This window comes from Bombina bombina, chromosome 4 (genome assembly GCF_027579735.1).
Source record: "Bombina bombina isolate aBomBom1 chromosome 4, aBomBom1.pri, whole genome shotgun sequence".
Classification (NCBI taxonomy): domain Eukaryota; kingdom Metazoa; phylum Chordata; class Amphibia; order Anura; family Bombinatoridae; genus Bombina; species Bombina bombina.
The window spans coordinates 1,199,900,979-1,199,918,539 of NC_069502.1; positions in this window are offsets into that span (position 1 = coordinate 1,199,900,979).

Consider the following 17,561-nt stretch of genomic DNA (forward strand, 5'->3'; position numbering starts at 1 on the left):
TACATATATCAATAGATGCAATATACATTTGATAGATACAAATTACATAGATCAATAGATGCAATATACATTTGATAGATACAAATTACATAGATCAATAGATGCAATATGCATTTGATAGATACAAATTACATAGATCAATAGATGCAATATACATTTGATAAATATGAATTACATAGATCAATAGATGCAATATACATTTGATAGATACGAATTACATAGATCAATAGATGCAATATACATTTGATAGATACGATTGATAGTTAGATAGATTTGATCGATAAATAGATAGATTTGATAGATATATAATTTCCCAGACAGAGAATTACAAGACGTGTAAGGGACCCATGGTAAGGTTACTTCCTTTTGCACAATCGAGTACAGGTTGGGGCCCGGGATTGCCTTTTGTGCAAGGAAATTGTGGCCGGGTACCTTCCACTGCAGTGTCCCCTATCAGGGGACGTGTATATGGCATGGATTTTAGGAACCGGGAGATGGAAAAAGATGCTTGGACACCCAGTACAGGTCGTTCTCCTTCAGCCTTTTTATACAAGGGTCCCTGACCCTCAACAGGCACGACAGCATGAAAGACCCCATATGCCATGACTTCCTTTTGCAGAATTGAGTACAGGTATGGCATCGATTTTAGGAACCCGGAGATAATTGTTAGGAACCGGGAGATGGAAAAAGATGCTTGGACACCCAGTACAGGTCGTTCTCCTTCAGCCTTTTTATACGAGGGTCCCTGACCCTCAACAGGTACAACAGCATGAAAGACCCCATATGCCATGACTTCCTTTTGCACAATCGAGTACAGGTATGGCATAGTTTTTAGGAACCCGGAGATAATTTTTAGGAACCGGGAGATGGAAAAAGATGCTTGGTCGGTCCTCCTACTTCAAATTTGGGGCACTGCGCGTGCAATCTACTGTGCCATGAGTGGTGTGTTAAGTAGTACTATTCTTAGCAGTTTAATCCCTGTTATGTGCCTTTTTTTTGTTTGGGTTTTTGAAGCCACAGTGCAGCACCAGAGGCCAGAAAAATTAGGCATGTACGCATGCCTGAAAAATTAGGTATTGTTGCAGCCGCTGCTGGATGTTTGTTTGACAAATAGAAAGTGCCCTAAAACATTGCGGCTTGAACCCTAGTTGTTGGCGGATAAGTTACGCAAGTCATCCGGCATTCGAAGATAAAATACAGCAGCGTGTGGACCATTTTTAGCCCAAGTCAGCTCATCTCATCAGGCCTTTTTTACTCAAATATATTGCCCAATGTCAGTCCCTTCGGGATCCATCCCTCATTCATTTTAATAAAGGTGAGATAATCAAGACGTTTTTAACCTAGGCAACTTCTCTTCTCAGTGACAATACCTCCTGCTGCACTGAAGGTCCTTTCTGACAGGACACTTGAAGCGGGGCAGGCCAGAAGTTCGATTGCAAATTGGGATAGCTCAGGCCACAGGTCAAGCCTGCACACCCAGTAGTCAAGGGGTTCATCGCTCCTCAGAGTGTCGAGATCCGCAGTTAATGCGAGGTAGTCTGCTACCTGTCGGTTGAGTCGTTCTCTGAGGCTGGATCCCGAAGGGCTGTGGCGATGCATAGGAGTTAAAAAGGTCTGCATGTCCTCCATCAACAACACGTCTGCAAAGCATCCTGTCCTTGCCGGCGTGGTCGTGGGAGGAGGAGTATTACTTTCATCTCTTCCCCTGTTAGATTCCCGTTGTGCTGTGACATCACCTTTATATGCTGTGTAAAGCATACTTTTTAATTTATTTTTGAACTGCTCCATCATTTCCGACTTGCGGGAATTCGGTAACATTTCAGTCACTCTATGCTTATACCAGGGGTCTAGTAGCATGGACACCCAGTAAAGTTTGTTCTCCTTCAGCTTTTTTATACGAGTGTCCCTCAACAGGCACGACAGCATGAAAGACCCCATTTGCACAAGGTTGGATGCCGAGCTACTCATGTCCCGTTCCTCATCCTCACTGATCTCACTGAAGGTATCTTCTTCCCCCCAGTCACGTACAACACCACGGGTACCAGATAGGTGACAACAATGAGCACCCTGGGATGCCTGTTGTGCTTGGTCTTCCTCCTCCTCCTCAAAGCCACATTCCTCCTCTGACTCCTCTTCCTCACAATCCTCTTCCTGCGTTGCCGCTGGTCCAGCAAGCGATGCTGATAAGGCTGTTTCTGGTGGTGATGGAGACCACAACTCTTCCTCTTCCTCTTCACGCTCATCTACGGCCTGATCCAGCACTCTTCGCAGGGCACGCTCCAGGAAGAAAACAAATGGTATGATGTCGCTGATGGTGCCTTCGGTGCGACTGACTAGGTTTGTCACCTCCTCAAAAGGACGCATGAGCCTACAGACATTGCGCATGAGCGTCCAGTAACGTGGCAAAAAAATCTCCAGCTCCCCAGAGGCTGTCCTAGCACCCCGGTCATACAAATACTCGTTAACAGCTTTTTCTTGTTGGAGCAGGCGGTCGAACATTAGGAGTGTTGAATTCCAACGTGTCGGGCTGTCGCAAATTAAGCGCCTCACTGGCAGGTTGCTTCGCCGCTGGATATCTGACAAGTGCGCCATGGCCATGTAGGAACGCCTGAAATGGCCACACACCTTCCTGGCCTGCTTCAGGACATCCTGTAAGCCTGGGTACTTATGCACAAAGCGTTGTACAATCAGATTACACACATGTGCCATGCACGGCACATGTGTCAACTTGCCCAATTTCAATGCCGCCACCAAATTACTTCTATTGTCAGAAACCACTTTGTCGATCTCCAGTTGGTGCGGAGTCAGCCACTGATCCACCTGTGCGTTCAGGGTGGACAGGAGTGCTGGTGCGGTGTGACTCTCTGCTTTCAGGTAAGTCAACCCCAAGACGGCGTGACACTGCCGTATCCGGGATGTTGAATAGTACCTGGGGAGCTGGGGGGGTGCCATTGATGTGGAGCAAGACGCAGCAGCAGAAGAGGACTCAGCAGAGGAAGAGGTTATGGAAGAGGATGGAGTAGGAGGAGTAGAGGAGGTAGCAGCAGGCCTGCCTGCAAGTCGTGGCGGTGTCGCCAACTCCTCTGTAGAGCCACGCATTCCATGCTTGTCAGCCGTCAGCAGGTTTACCCAATGCGCAGTGTAGGTGATATACCTGCCCTGACCATGCTTTGCAGACCAGCTATCAGTGGTCAGATGGACCCTTGCCCCAACACTGTGTGCCAGACATGCCATTACTTCCTTTCGCACAATCGAGTACAGGTTGGGGATTGCCTTTTGTGAAAATAAATTTCGGCCGGGTACCTTCCACTGCGGTGTCCCAATAGATACAAATTTTTTGAACGCCTCAGACTCCACCAACTTGTATGGTAAAAGCTGGCGGCTAAGAGTTCAGACAAGCTGGCTGTCAGACGCCGGGCAAGGGGGTGACTTTGGGACATTGGCTTCTTACGCTCAAACATGTCCTTGACAGACACCTGACTGTGGGCAGATGAGCAGGAACTGCTACGGTAGAGAGACTGAGTGGTGGATCGTTGAGAGGGGGCAAGGAGTACAGCAGTGGTTGACGTGGCTGAAGATGCTGGACCAGGAGGAGGATGGCGGCTTTGAGTTTGTGTGCTGCTTCTACTCATGTGTTCATCCCATCTGCGTTTGTGATGTGAGATAATGTGCCTTCGCAAAGCAGTTGTACCTAGGTGGGTGTTGGACTTCCCACGACTCAGTTTCTTTTGGCACAGGTTGCAAATGGCATCGCTGTTGTCAGAGGCAGACACACACAAAAAATGCCACACTGCTGAGCTCTGTGATGATGGCATTCTGGTGGTGGCAACAGCATGCGTTGATTGGCGTGCTGTCTGGCTGACCCCGGGTGCCGATGCATGCTGTCTGACTGTGCCACTATCTCCTTGCGATGACCTCCCCCTGCTTCCAACTTGTCTCCTCCTTCTCCTCTCTGTCTCCCCATCTGAACTTTCCCCCTCTTCTTCTTCTCTTCTAGCGGGCACCCATGTGACATCCACAGTCGCATCATCATCAACCGCTTCACTTGTATCTGACAAATCAACAAAGGAAGCAGCAGCGGGTACAACATCATCATCATCATTACACCGTACGTAAATGTCTGTAATGCTGCCTGACTGAGACATATCACTGTTATCTACATCCTCTGTCAATGATGGTTGCGCATCACTCATTTCTTCCAACTGATGTGTCAATAACTCCTCTGACAGATCAAGTGAAGCGGCTGTGCTGCTAGTGTTGGTGGTAGCGGCAGGCGGGTGAGTAGCACTGGTGACTTGAGAGGTGCCCGAAGCTAAGCTGGAGGTGGATGGTGCGTCAAGGTTATGAGCGGAAGCTGTAGAAGATTGGGTGTCCTGTGTTATAAAGTCAACTATTTCATCAGAACTTTTTGTGTTCATGGTACGTGGCCTAACACTGGGCATTATTCTATGGCCAAAGGGTACACACAAAGAGGAACTCCAGCACTCCAGTATTAGAAAAAGGCAATTTATTAAGCAACGTTTCGGGGTCACAGCCCCTTCCTCATGCTATATCTTTATTAAACAACACATCACCATTTAAATACCCTCCTTTAGGCGTCAAAAATGCACCTACATTGGGGAATTGTCTCCCTCTAGTGGTTATTTATGGTCACTAAACCAAATGTATATACTATTTCCTAAGTGATATATATTGCTACTTATAATCACATTACATTATGCTTACAACTGTACAGGAATATACAACAATATCAAACATGCATAAATGTATGAAAAATGCCTAAATGTATGAAAAATCATCTACAAATGTATAAAAGAATTATTTTGTAAAACAAATGTATAAAAATATATATGAAGATGCAGATATCTATATTTTTTGTATGTTTTACTCTACTCAATTAATATAGGTTCACTTACTCAAAGCTCATTTTCCAAAATCATATTGCTATTTGGATAGTCATAGGGGGAATATATAGAAAAGCACGCTTATATTATGTTCAAATCTTGTTATGCATTATTATACCCTTGGATAAATTACTTGGATAAACTACTAAAAGAAATTTGTTCCTTGGAGGAAGTAATGCTTTAGAATAAACTTTAGAAAAAACATATAATGCTTTTAGAAAAAACAAGACAAGTCATAATCTCTGTTGAGACCCCTAGGTTGAAGTGTAGCTAGTTGGTGTATCCACCACATTTCCCTTTGTTGGAGGAGACGTTCCCTATCCATTCCATTTCTATTGGGGCCTACATGGTCTATTATCTGCCACCTCATCTGGCTGACACTATGTCCTTTCTCTAGGAAATGACTTGAGACTGGGGCATCTTTGTTATTACACCTAATGTTCGATCTGTGCTGACTCATACGGTCACGGGCCTTACGAGTAGTCTCGCCGATATAAACCAAGGAACATGGGCATTTTATAAGGTAAATTACATGAGTTGTCTCGCAGGTATAGAAGCCTTTGATGTTGTATTTCCTACCACTTTGAGGGTGGTGGAAATTCTCTCCTTTAATGATCGAATGGCAACTCATGCAATTGTAACAGGGGAACGTACCTACTCTCTTTTTCCCAGTGATTGTCTGCTGTATTTTACCCGTGGTCCCCAAGTCTGTTCTAACAAGCTGGTCTCTTAGGCTCTTGACCCTTTTATAGGCCATGAGTGGTGGTTTTTTAAAATATGTGACTCCCGTTGCTTAATAAATTGCCTTTTTCTAATACTGGAGTGCTGGAGTTCCTCTTTGTGTGTACCATTGACAGATTATTGGGGGGCTGTGGCAGTGCCCCTGGTCTCCTGTGCACCCAGACCTCTGTGCTGTGCTCACTCTTGGACTATGGCCAAAGGGAATCATAGCACCACGACCACAACGGCACCTGCGGGGTGGCCTGCCTCTGCCTGTCATTTTTTTTTTAAATGTACACTTACACTACTATTAAACAAGATATGAGTGGTGGCACTGGGCAAGTGGGCACAGTATACGCTGTGAGCCTGACACAAAAAAGCAGACTGATGTTTCACAGTCAAAAAAGTTTTTTTTTTTAAATATTTACACTACTGTTATAACAAATATGATTGGTGGCACTAGTTGTCAAGTGGGCCTGGCACACATGCTGGCAGGCAGGCAGGCAACTGTAATTAGATTACACTAGCAGACTGATGTTTCACAGTCAAAAAAGTTTTTTTTTAAATATTTACACTACTGTTACAACAAATATGAGTGGTGCCACTGACTTGGCAAGTGGGCCTGGCACACATGCTGGCAGGCAGGCAACTGCAATTAGATTACACTAGCAGACTGATGTTTCACAGTCAAAAAAGTTTTTTTTAAAATATTTACACTACTGTTATAACAAATATGATTGGTGGCACTAGTTGGCAAGTGTGCCTGGCACACACGCTGGCAGGCAGGCAACTGCAATTAGATTACACTAGCAGACTGATGTTTCACAGTCAAAAAAGTTTTTTTCTAAATATTTACACTACTGTTACAACAAATATGAGTGGTGCCACTAACTTGGCAAGTGGGCCTGGCACACACGCTGGCAGGCAGGCAGGCAACTGCAATTAGATTACACTAGCAGACTGATGTTTCACAGTCAAAAAAGTTTTTTATTAAATATTTACACTACTGTTATAACAAATATGATTGGTGGCACTAGTTGGCAAGTGGGCCTGGCACACACGCTGGCAGGCAGGCAACTGCAATTAGATTACACTAGCAGACTGATGTTTCACAGTCAAAAGGTTTTTTTTAAATATTTACACTACTGTTACAACAAATATGAGTGGTGCCACAAACTTGGCAAGTGAGCCTGGCACACATGCTGGCAGGCAGGCAGGCAACTGCAATTAGATTACAATAGCAGACTGATGTTTCACAGTCAAAAAAGTTTTTTTTTAAAAATATTTACACTACTGTTACAACAAATATGAGTGGTGCCACTAAGTTGGCAAGTGGGCCTGGCACACACGCTGGCAGGCAGGCAACTGCAATTAGATTACACTCGCCACAGTTGTTAGGTTTAGGGATTAATAGGTTAATTTAGTGTATGGCGATGTGGGGGGCTGGCGGTTTAGGGGTTAATACATTTATTTTTGTGGTGGGCTCCGGGAGCGACAGGATAGGGGTTAACAACTTTATGTAGGTGGCGGCAGTATAGGGGGTGGCAGATTAGGGGTTAATAAGTATAATGTAGGTGGCGGTGGGCTCTGGGAGCGGCGTTTTAGGGGTTAATAAGTATAATGTAGGTGGCAGTGGGCTCCGGGAGCGGCAATTTAGGTGTTAATAACTATATTTAGTTGTGGCGGGGTCTGGGAGCGGCGGGATAGGGGTTAAACAGTTTAGTATAGTGGCAGTGTTTAGTGACGGTACACAAATAAAGCTGTGAAAAAGCCAAAGAGCAGCGAGATCGATGACTGTTAGTTATCAACAGTCCGCTGCTCATTGCCTCGTACTTGGTGCGTGGCTTTTTTGACAGCTTTTTTGTTAAATATGGAGAACGTATTCAGGTCCGCGGCAGCGATTTTAGACGTTGTTAGGTGAGCGTATTAGTGCCGATGAATGCAGCACAGTTGACTGCTTGATAAATAGGCCCCTAAGGGCTATTGCATTGTCTTGTTATCTTGCATTTGTTGATTATGCAAATCTACTGTGTTGACTGGTCCTTTAAATCTTAGGTTTTATTTTTTATGCAATGTTAAAAAAAAAAATTTAATTTTAGATTAGGATTTTTAATTTCGGTATTTTAATTAATTTATTATTTTAATAGTCTTTTTTTATTTTATGTAATGAGGGTTAACTTAGAGGGTGTTAGGTTAGGGGGCTTAGTGATTAGAATAATACTTAGCGTTGTGGGAGGATGGTGGCTTAGTGGTTAATAGTTTAAATAGGTAGATTGCTTTGTGGGGGATGGCAGATTAGGTGTTAATAGTTTAAATAGGTACTTTGAATTGTGGGGGGTTGGAGGTTTAGAGGTTAATAAATTTTATTGTTAACTGCAATGTGGGGGGATGGCGGTTAAGTGGTTAATACATTTTATTGTCAGTTGCGATGTGGGGGGATGGCGGATAGAGAGATTTTGACGTGTCGGTTTTATTTTTGGGAGGCGGGTTAGATTTCAATGGGAAATAGGTCTCAAAAAGCTCCTTTTTCCTGTTTTACACCTAGTTGAGCTTTGTGTAATTTTTGTTAATGTATCGGTAGCCTCCGACAGTGTATTAATCGTTTGCACGGTCATCGCTGAAATTGAGGTATAACGAGCCGTTGGAAACAGTCGGTGAACGATATTGCTTCCAACAGCATATTTATCAGTTTGGAAACGAGCCCTTTGTTGGTATTACTAACTAAAGCTGAAATTCAAAAACTGCCTGCACTGTATTCCTCCTTTATCTGACAGTCTAAAAGGAGTAGAATAGGTCTGTGGAAACTATTATAATCCCCCTTAAAAGGTGGGGTTCAGACCCTGAATGTGCTGTGCTTTTACTGGGAGGCACTAGCAAAAATTTTGCATTAGACTAAGTCACAGGCGTAGGTTGCTTCACCGGACTAGATATAGAAAAAGAAATGGCTTCACCAATAGCCCTAGGATTTCTACCATTTATCTCTCTCAATAGGGTTCCGAGCATTATTAAAGATAATATTTTGTATAGGGGATCAATAATAACCTGGAAAAAAATCTCTCAAGCATGAGGTTTTGAGGGAGGAGGGCATATGTACCTACCCCTCTGTGGCAATCTAGATTTAATACCAGGTTTAACTGCAGGGTCGTTTGCATAGTCTATAGGGTAAATGTTAAACTACCCTAATAAGAGTACACTCACTTATGAGCAATTAAAATAGCAATGTAATATACCACCAAGGCAACATCATTTTGCTTACTTACAGGCCAGGCACTATGTAACAGGAATACTAAGACAGGAACCTCAAATCTGTGAAAAATCTTACTGGGACACTAAGACTTCCTTATATGTACAAGGCAATAGATCAATTTTCCCTATATATGATGCTGAAAGCCCATTGACACAAATTATTGGACAGCGGAAAGGAGATAGTGGGGGGTAGTTATCAAGCCGTCTACTTTTCTTGCTTCGCCGGCCCAATACGCCCGCCTAAGCTCGCCTACCTTCGCCGCCGCGGACCTGAAAAAATACGCCTAAGTTATCAAATAAAGCTGTCAAAAAGCCGCGGGGCGATGAGCAGCGGACTGTGACAGTTATCACTCATCCGATCTCGCTGCCCTTCGGCTTTTTCCCAGCTTTATTGCTAGCCTGTCACTAAGCACTCACACTAAACTACACTGTTCTACCCCCTATACCGGCGCCCCGGAATAAAATTATTAACCCCTAAACCTAAGTCTAACCCTAACCCTAACGCCCCCCTAACTTAAATATTAATTAAATAAATCTAAATAAATTAACTCTTATTAACTAAATGAATCCTATTTAAAACTAAATACTTACCTTTAAAATAAACCCTAATATAGCTACAATATAAATAATAATTATATTCTAGCTATCTTAGGATTTATATTTATTTTACAGGTACCTTTCAATTTATTTTAACCAGGTACAATAACTATTAAATAGTTATTAACTATTTAATAGCTTACCTAGCTAAAATAAAAAGAAATGTACCTGTAAAATAAAAACTAACCTAAGTTACAATTACACCTAACACTACACTACACTATAGCTACAATATAATTAATAATTATATTATAGCTATCTTAGGATTTATATTTATTTTACAGGTAACTTTGTATTTATTTTAGCTAGTTAGAATAGTTATTAAATAGTTATTAACTATTTAATAACTACATAGCTAAAAGAAATACAAAATTACCTGTAAAATAAATCCTAACTTAAGTTACAATTAAACCTAATACTACACTATCATTAAATTAATTAAATAAATTAACTACAAATAACTACAATTAAATACAATTACATAAACTAACTAAAGTACAAAAAATAAAAAAAGCTAAGTTACAAAAAATAAAAAAATAAGTTACAAACATGTTACAAATATTACAACAATTTTAAGCTACTTACACCTAATCTAAGCCCCCTAATAAAATAACAAACCCCCCCAAAATAAAAAAATGCCCTACCCTATTCTAAATTAAATAAATTTCAAAGCTCTTTTACCTTACCAGCCCTTAAAAGGGCCATTTATGGGGGCATGCCCCAAAGAAAACAGCTCTTTTGCCTGTAAAAGAAAAATACAACCCCCCCCCAACATTAAAACCCACCACCCACATACCCCTAATCTAACCCAAATCCCCCTTACAAAAACCTAACACTAATCCCCTGAAGATTATCCTACCTTGAGTCGTCTTCACTCAGCCGAGCCACCGATGGAACTGAAGAGGACATCCGGAGCGGAAGAAGTTAATCCTCCAAGCGGCGCTGAAGAAATCTTCCATCCGATGAAGTCATCTTCCAAGCCGGGTCTTGAATCTTCCTTCCGCCGACGCGGAACCACCTTCTTCACCGACGGACTACGATGAATGACGGCTCCTTTAAGGGACGTCATCCAAGATGGCGTCCCCTCAATTCCGATTGGCTGATAGGATTCTATCAGCCAATCGGAATTAAGGTAGGAAAATCTGATTGGCTGATGGAATCAGCCAATCAGATTCAAGTTCTATCCGATTGGCTGATCCAATCAGCCAATCAGATTGAGCTCGCATTCTATTGGCTGATCGGAACAGCCAATAGAATGCGAGCTCAATCTGATTGGCTGATTCCATCAGCCAATCAGATTTTTCCTACCTTAATTCCGATTGGCTGATAGAATCCTATCAGCCAATCGGAATTGAGGGGACACCATCTTGGATGACGTCCCTTAAAGGAGCCGTCATTCGTCATAGTCCGTCGGTGAAGAAGGTGGTTCCGCGTCGGCGGAAGGAAGATTCAAGACCCGGCTTGGAAGATGACTTCATCGGATGGAAGATTTCTTCAGCGCCGCTTGGAGGATTAACTTCTTCCGCTCCGGATGTCCTCTTCAGTTCCATCGGTGGCTCGGCTGAGTGAAGACGACTCAAGGTAGGATGATCTTCAGGGGATTAGTGTTAGGTTTTTGTAAGGGGGGTTTGGGTTAGATTAGGGGTATGTGGGTGGTGGGTTTTAATGTTGGGGGGGGTTGTATTTTTCTTTTACAGGCAAAAGAGCTGTTTTCTTTGGGGCATGCCCCCACAAATGGCCCTTTTAAGGGCTGGTAAGGTAAAAGAGCTTTGAAATTTATTTAATTTAGAATAGGGTAGGGCATTTTTTTATTTTGGGGGGGTTTGTTATTTTATTAGGGGGCTTAGATTAGGTGTAAGTAGCTTAAAATTGTTGCAATATTTGTAACATGTTTGTAACTTATTTTTTTATTTTTTGTAACTTAGCTTTTTTTATTTTTTGTACTTTAGTTAGTTTATGTAATTGTATTTAATTGTAGTTATTTGTAGGTAGTTTATTTAATTAATTTAATGATAGTGTAGTATTAGGTTTAATTGTAACTTAAGTTAGGATTTATTTTACAGGTAATTTTGTATTTCTTTTAGCTATGTAGTTATTAAATAGTTAATAACTATTTAATAACTATTCTAACTAGCTAAAATAAATACAAAGTTACCTGTAAAATAAATATAAATCCTAAGATAGATATAATATAATTATTAATTATATTGTAGCTATCTTAGGGTTTATTTTACAGGTAAGTATTTATTTTTAAATAGGAATAATTTATTAAAGTATATTGTAGTGTTAGGTGTAATTGTAACTTAGGTTAGGATTTATTTCACAGGTACATTTCTCTTTATTTTAGCTAGGTAAGCTATTAAATAGTTAATAACTATTTAATAGTTATTGTACATGGTTAAAATAAATTGAAAGGTACCTGTAAAATAAATATAAATCCTAAGATAGCTAGAATATAATTATTATTTATATTGTAGCTATATTAGGGTTTATTTTAAAGGTAAGTATTTAGTTTTAAATAGGATTCATTTACTTAATAAGAGTTAATTTATTTAGATTTATTTAATTAATATTTAAGTTAGGGGGGCGTTAGGGTTAGGGTTAGACTTAGGTTTAGGGGTTAATAATTTTATGACAGTGGCGGCGGCGTAGTGGGGGGCAGGATAGGGGTTAATAAATTTATTATAGGTGGCGACGGTGTAGGGGGGGCAGATTAGGGGTTAATAAATTTATTATAGGTGGCGACGGTGTAGGGGGGGCAGGATAGGGGTTAATACATTTAATATAGGTTGCGGCGGGTTCAGGGAGCTGCGGTTTAGGGGTTAATACATTTATTATAGTTGCGGTGGGCTCCGGGAGCGGCGGTTTAGGGGTTAATATGTATAGAGTAGCTTGCGGTGGGCTCCGGGAGCGGCGGTTTAGGGGGTAATAACTTTATTTAGTTGCGGCGGTGTAGGGGGGGTCAGATTAGTGGTGTTTAGACTCGGGGTACATGTTAGGGTGTTAGGTGTAGACAGCTCCCATAGAAATCAATGGGATGTCTGTCAGCAGCGAACTTGTACTTTCGCTATGGTCAGACTCCCATTGATTCCTATGGGATCCGCCGCCTCCAGGGGTGGCGGATTGAAAACCAGGTACGCTGGGCCGTAAAAGTGCCGAGCGTACCTGCTAGTTTTTTGATAGCTAGCAAAAGTAGTGAGAATGTGCCGCATTGTGTGCGGAACATCTGGAGTGACGTAAGAATCGATCTGTGTCGGACTGAGTCCGGCGGATCGATGCTTACGTCACAAAATTCTACTTTTGCCGGTCTCGAGCCTTTGATAACTAAGGCGAATCAGCCTCGCCACAAATACGCTGCGGAATTCCAGCGTATTTGAGGTTGACGGCTTGATAACTAGGTCCCCATGACTGTGATTTTACTGGGTTGGATATTATAAGTAGTTTTGAGAGGGTTAGTGACTCTGGACCACCAGAGTCACTAGGATTAGTATTCAAGTCGCGGCAAAATAAAGGCACCTTTTTATCCATTTTTTTTTTAAAACTGATGAATGAAGGTGGCTTTTATTTTTAGTGATGTTACATCCTAGCATTTTTTTAAACGTAAGGATTTACCATCACTTTAAACTATTAAACTATCAATGAATGGCCAATAGAGTGACTGTTTAGTATTGCACATCAACAAACGGTAACATGATCAACTCAATGCTCTTTAGCTGTTGGTTAAAACAAGTCACATGATCTTACTAATAGAATACATATGTAAACCAAATGCTGATTGAAGAACAACTTAAAACAGGAAAAATATGGATAAAATGTATATTAATGGTCCTTTAATTAATTCAACAGGTGACAGGGAAAAAGAGATTTGTAGAAATGTGCAGAGAGCGATTGAATTTTAGTGTGTAAAGTGTGAGGTTGGAATAAAAAGTAGGAGACTGCACATTTAGAGAAACTTACTAACTATAACTTTCCATTAGCATAAATAACCCTAAACACAACTTGTCCCAAAGCCCAACCCACAATCACTACAGCAACCCCGTTTTGTTCCCTCCACGTCTTCTCTTTTGTTTATTCCTGCATTGTAAAAGGTAATACTAACTGTGTTCAGCCAGAGTACACAGAGGGCAAGGCAGGAGAATGGCCATAATCCAGGCAGAATTATGGATCAGGGGCAAATAATCCATCCCAAGAGGTTTTCCTCAGAAAGTTGAGAAACAAGGGCCAGATTACTAATGCTGCACTCATTTTATTTTTCATGTTCTAGCGCTAACTGCACTAAAAGTAAACCGCTAGAAGTAAGCTTTTTGTGCACTTTGGGTAGCGCTCGTATTATAAGTTGAAAGTAAACAGTAAATATATAGATGATTTTATATAGTTATAGATTTATACAGATATATATATATATTTATGTTCCAAATGGATTAGGCACTCCAAAAGGCATATATGCCAAGTCTTTGTATATAAATATTCAGTTCATGAAGACTCTGCTCTATAATTCAACTCAATCTTTATTTTAGTGAGTATATCTGATTTTTCAGACCACACCTGGGCCTTTCTCAAGATTGAGAAAGGCCCAGGTGTGGACTGAAAGGTCAGGTGTACTTACTAAAATAAAGATTGAGTTGAATTATAGAGCTGAGTCTTCATGAATTGAATATATATATATATATATATATATATATATATATATATATATATATATATATATATATATATATATATATATATATATAAATTAGGAATATCTATTTAAAAATACATAGAACATATTCTGCTATGAGCAAAACATTCGGAAGTGAAATATTTACAGTAAACACACAGTATAACACTTTATTAAATATGAATAGTGTATAAATATGTTTTTACATGGTTACATCTACTTAACTGCAAAGGGCTCCAAAGCACTTATATATTTATGTCTATATATGTGTACATGTGTATTTATGTGTTTATATGTGTATATATGTCAGTAAATACATAGATAGATACATATAAATTTATCTGTACACATATACATATATATACATATATATATACTGTATATATTTAGACATGTATATGTATCTCTGTATTAAATTCTGACATCTGAGACCTCATATCTTTGCGTTTTTATAACTTTTTATGCAATATTTTTATTAATAATTTTATTACATGGTGTTATTATAAATAGAACTGATGGTGAGTATAACTGTACTTTGTAATGTATTTTTTATGTGTTTTGTGACCCTTTCTGTTTCATGAAACAGATAACCAAAGCTCTGAGGTTGTGCTATCCCGGCACGCATTAGCTTCAATTGCGCTCAAGCACTGCGTTTGCATATAACTTACGATCGCTACATCTGACACGTGCAAGCAGCCGCGATAAACCCGATAATGCTTGCGCGTAATTGTTAGCGTCACTCCTAGTCAGGCCCTTAGCTTATACTGACTATTACAAGTTGAAAGTAAAAAAAGTAGCGCACAAGCAAAAGACTCAGTAGTGCTACCTTGTGGATTTCAGATATTGCCATCCTCGTTTACATCCATGGGGCGCACTGATTAAATCCGTATTAGTTATTGCTCGCACATTAACCCGAAACTGCAAAAAGGTGCAAGAGGAATATTTGAAATTCCTATGTCCTTCTCATAGAAGAAAGTGTTCTTTTTATTTTCAAACAGATTATATATATATATATATATATATATATATATATATATATATTGTATTATTGTTTTCTAAAATGTATAGGCATCATGGTTCAAAAGAACTGTCTTAGGCAAGTGCAGAATTAGATTGGGAGGATAAACCACCCGATAGTTCTTTTATTTGCAGAATGGGCCTGTATAGGGTGCCCTAAACCTGAGGAATCTTAAAGGAACATTAAACCCCAAAAAAATCTTTTAGGATTCAGATAGAGAATGCAATTTTAAACAACATTCCAATTTACTTCTATTGCCTAATTTGCTGCAATCTTGAGATATCCTTTGTTAAAGAAATATCAATGCACATTGGTGAGCCAATCACATGAGTCATCTATGTGCAGCCACCTATCAGAAGATACAGAGCCTTTGATATGCGTTTCAGTAAAGAATATCAAGAGAATGAAGCAAATTAGATTATAGAAGTGAATTAGAAAGTTGTTTAAAATGGTATTCTCTATCTGAACCAGGCAATAAAAAAATTGGGTTTAATGTCCATTTAATGCATTCATTCTGTTTCCTCTGTAAATCTGTATAAGGATCCAGGAGTTAATATTTTTGGGTCAAGCAATAATGGATTCTCAAGATCTTATTGTCAGAGAAGGGGCAGAGGGGTTAACTCTGGTGGCAGATATTGTAATTGAAAATGTAACTTATATAACACAATGATGGTGAGATGGAGATATTTAATTATTTATTTATTTCCTTTTTTTAAAAAAAAAAACAAAAACATCACAGTTCCAACACAGAAAGAGGCATTTATCAGCATTGTTGCTGCAAACCCCAAGTGTTAGATAAGAATTAGCTATCATTTTAGGGGATTATGTGATTAAAAGTGCATGGTTGTATGAGAAGGTTTTGAGACATTTTTAGTGACTTTAACAGGAAGATTAGGATCCCAGCTCTGATTATAACTATGTGTACGCTCTGCCAATCATTAAACAGAGCAGAAGCTCACTGGTAACCGAAATATTGCTTGCCCTGTAGCGTATATTCATGTGTTGTTTTTATAGGTCTGTATAGTGCATTTAAATAATGTTTACAAAAATACTTGATGCAAATGGTAATCTTTACCCTTTACATTGACATTAAAGTAAAGAAAATCTATGATGAAGTATTTGCATGTCAAAATATGTTGTTTTTTTGCCTGAAAAGAAAGTTATGTCAGTGTTAATTGTAACTAATACTGCTGTACTGTTTATGTCCTCACTAGTTGATAAAGAAAATGACCTCTGTTTAACTGGTGGAGAGGGACTTACCTTTCTGCATGTACGACAAAGACAAATGATGGTTTACTCAGAACAAAAACATGTGGGTCTTTAGATAAAACAAAGTAAAAGAGTTGTCTACAATTCCCCTTTAAATACACACAAAAATGTATTCTAATAAGCAGCATCCTTTTACAATGCCCTATATTTATAGTAATAACCCTAATCTAAATTGCTCTACTTTGCACAGTTTGTTGAAGTTTATTACGTTATCACTAAGGTTTTTATAATTAAATTACTGATACCATTGGATGGCAATTCTTAAGAATCTCTCACTGTGGACAACTTGTAATTAAACTGTTAGCTGTGTAATTGCTTTCTCTAAATAATGTTACAAACACAATCAATTGAATGGCTCATTCTAGAGTGGGTGAGATGCGTGCTGAGGTCCACAAATATCTATCCAGCGACTGCATTGTAGACTAAGCACAGACAGATTTTAAAAAGGCAAAACTAAAATATTACTCCAATTAGAGAGAAAAATATTAACAGGCTTGTAAACATTTATATTAAGGTAATTATCGAAAACGATCATTGCTACAGATTGTGTAAAGAAAAAACATAGATGATCTGTAACTGAATTTGTTTACACTGATATAGGAAAAGTACAACAGTACAGAAATGTTGTGAAAAATATATTTTATCGTTAAAATAGTTATTTCCAGAATAAACAGACCACACTGATCTCTTATATGTCCAAATTTCACAAAGTAGTTTTACTCTGAATAATCGTCAATCATTGTTTCTGTGCACAGTGGCTTTTCATTTTAAAGGGGCACAAAACTTGCTAAAACATACCAAACAATAAGACGGCAAATAACATTTGTAAGTTTCAGATTATAGGAGTGCAATCCATACCGCTTGTACGTTTGCACTGGTATGACAAGTCCATGGTTAATACTATGGGGCCTATTTATTAAGAGTCAGACGGACATGATCTGCTATAGCAATCATGTCCACCCGACATCACTGAATGCCGACAGTATACACTGTCAGCATTTAACATTGCACAAGCAGTTCTGGTGAACTGCTTGTGCAATGCCGCCCCCTGCAGATTCGCAGACAATCGGCGGTTGATTGCTGTACGCCGCCTCAGAGGTGGCGTACCAGTTAAGGAGCAGCGATCATAAGACCGCTGCTTCTTAAC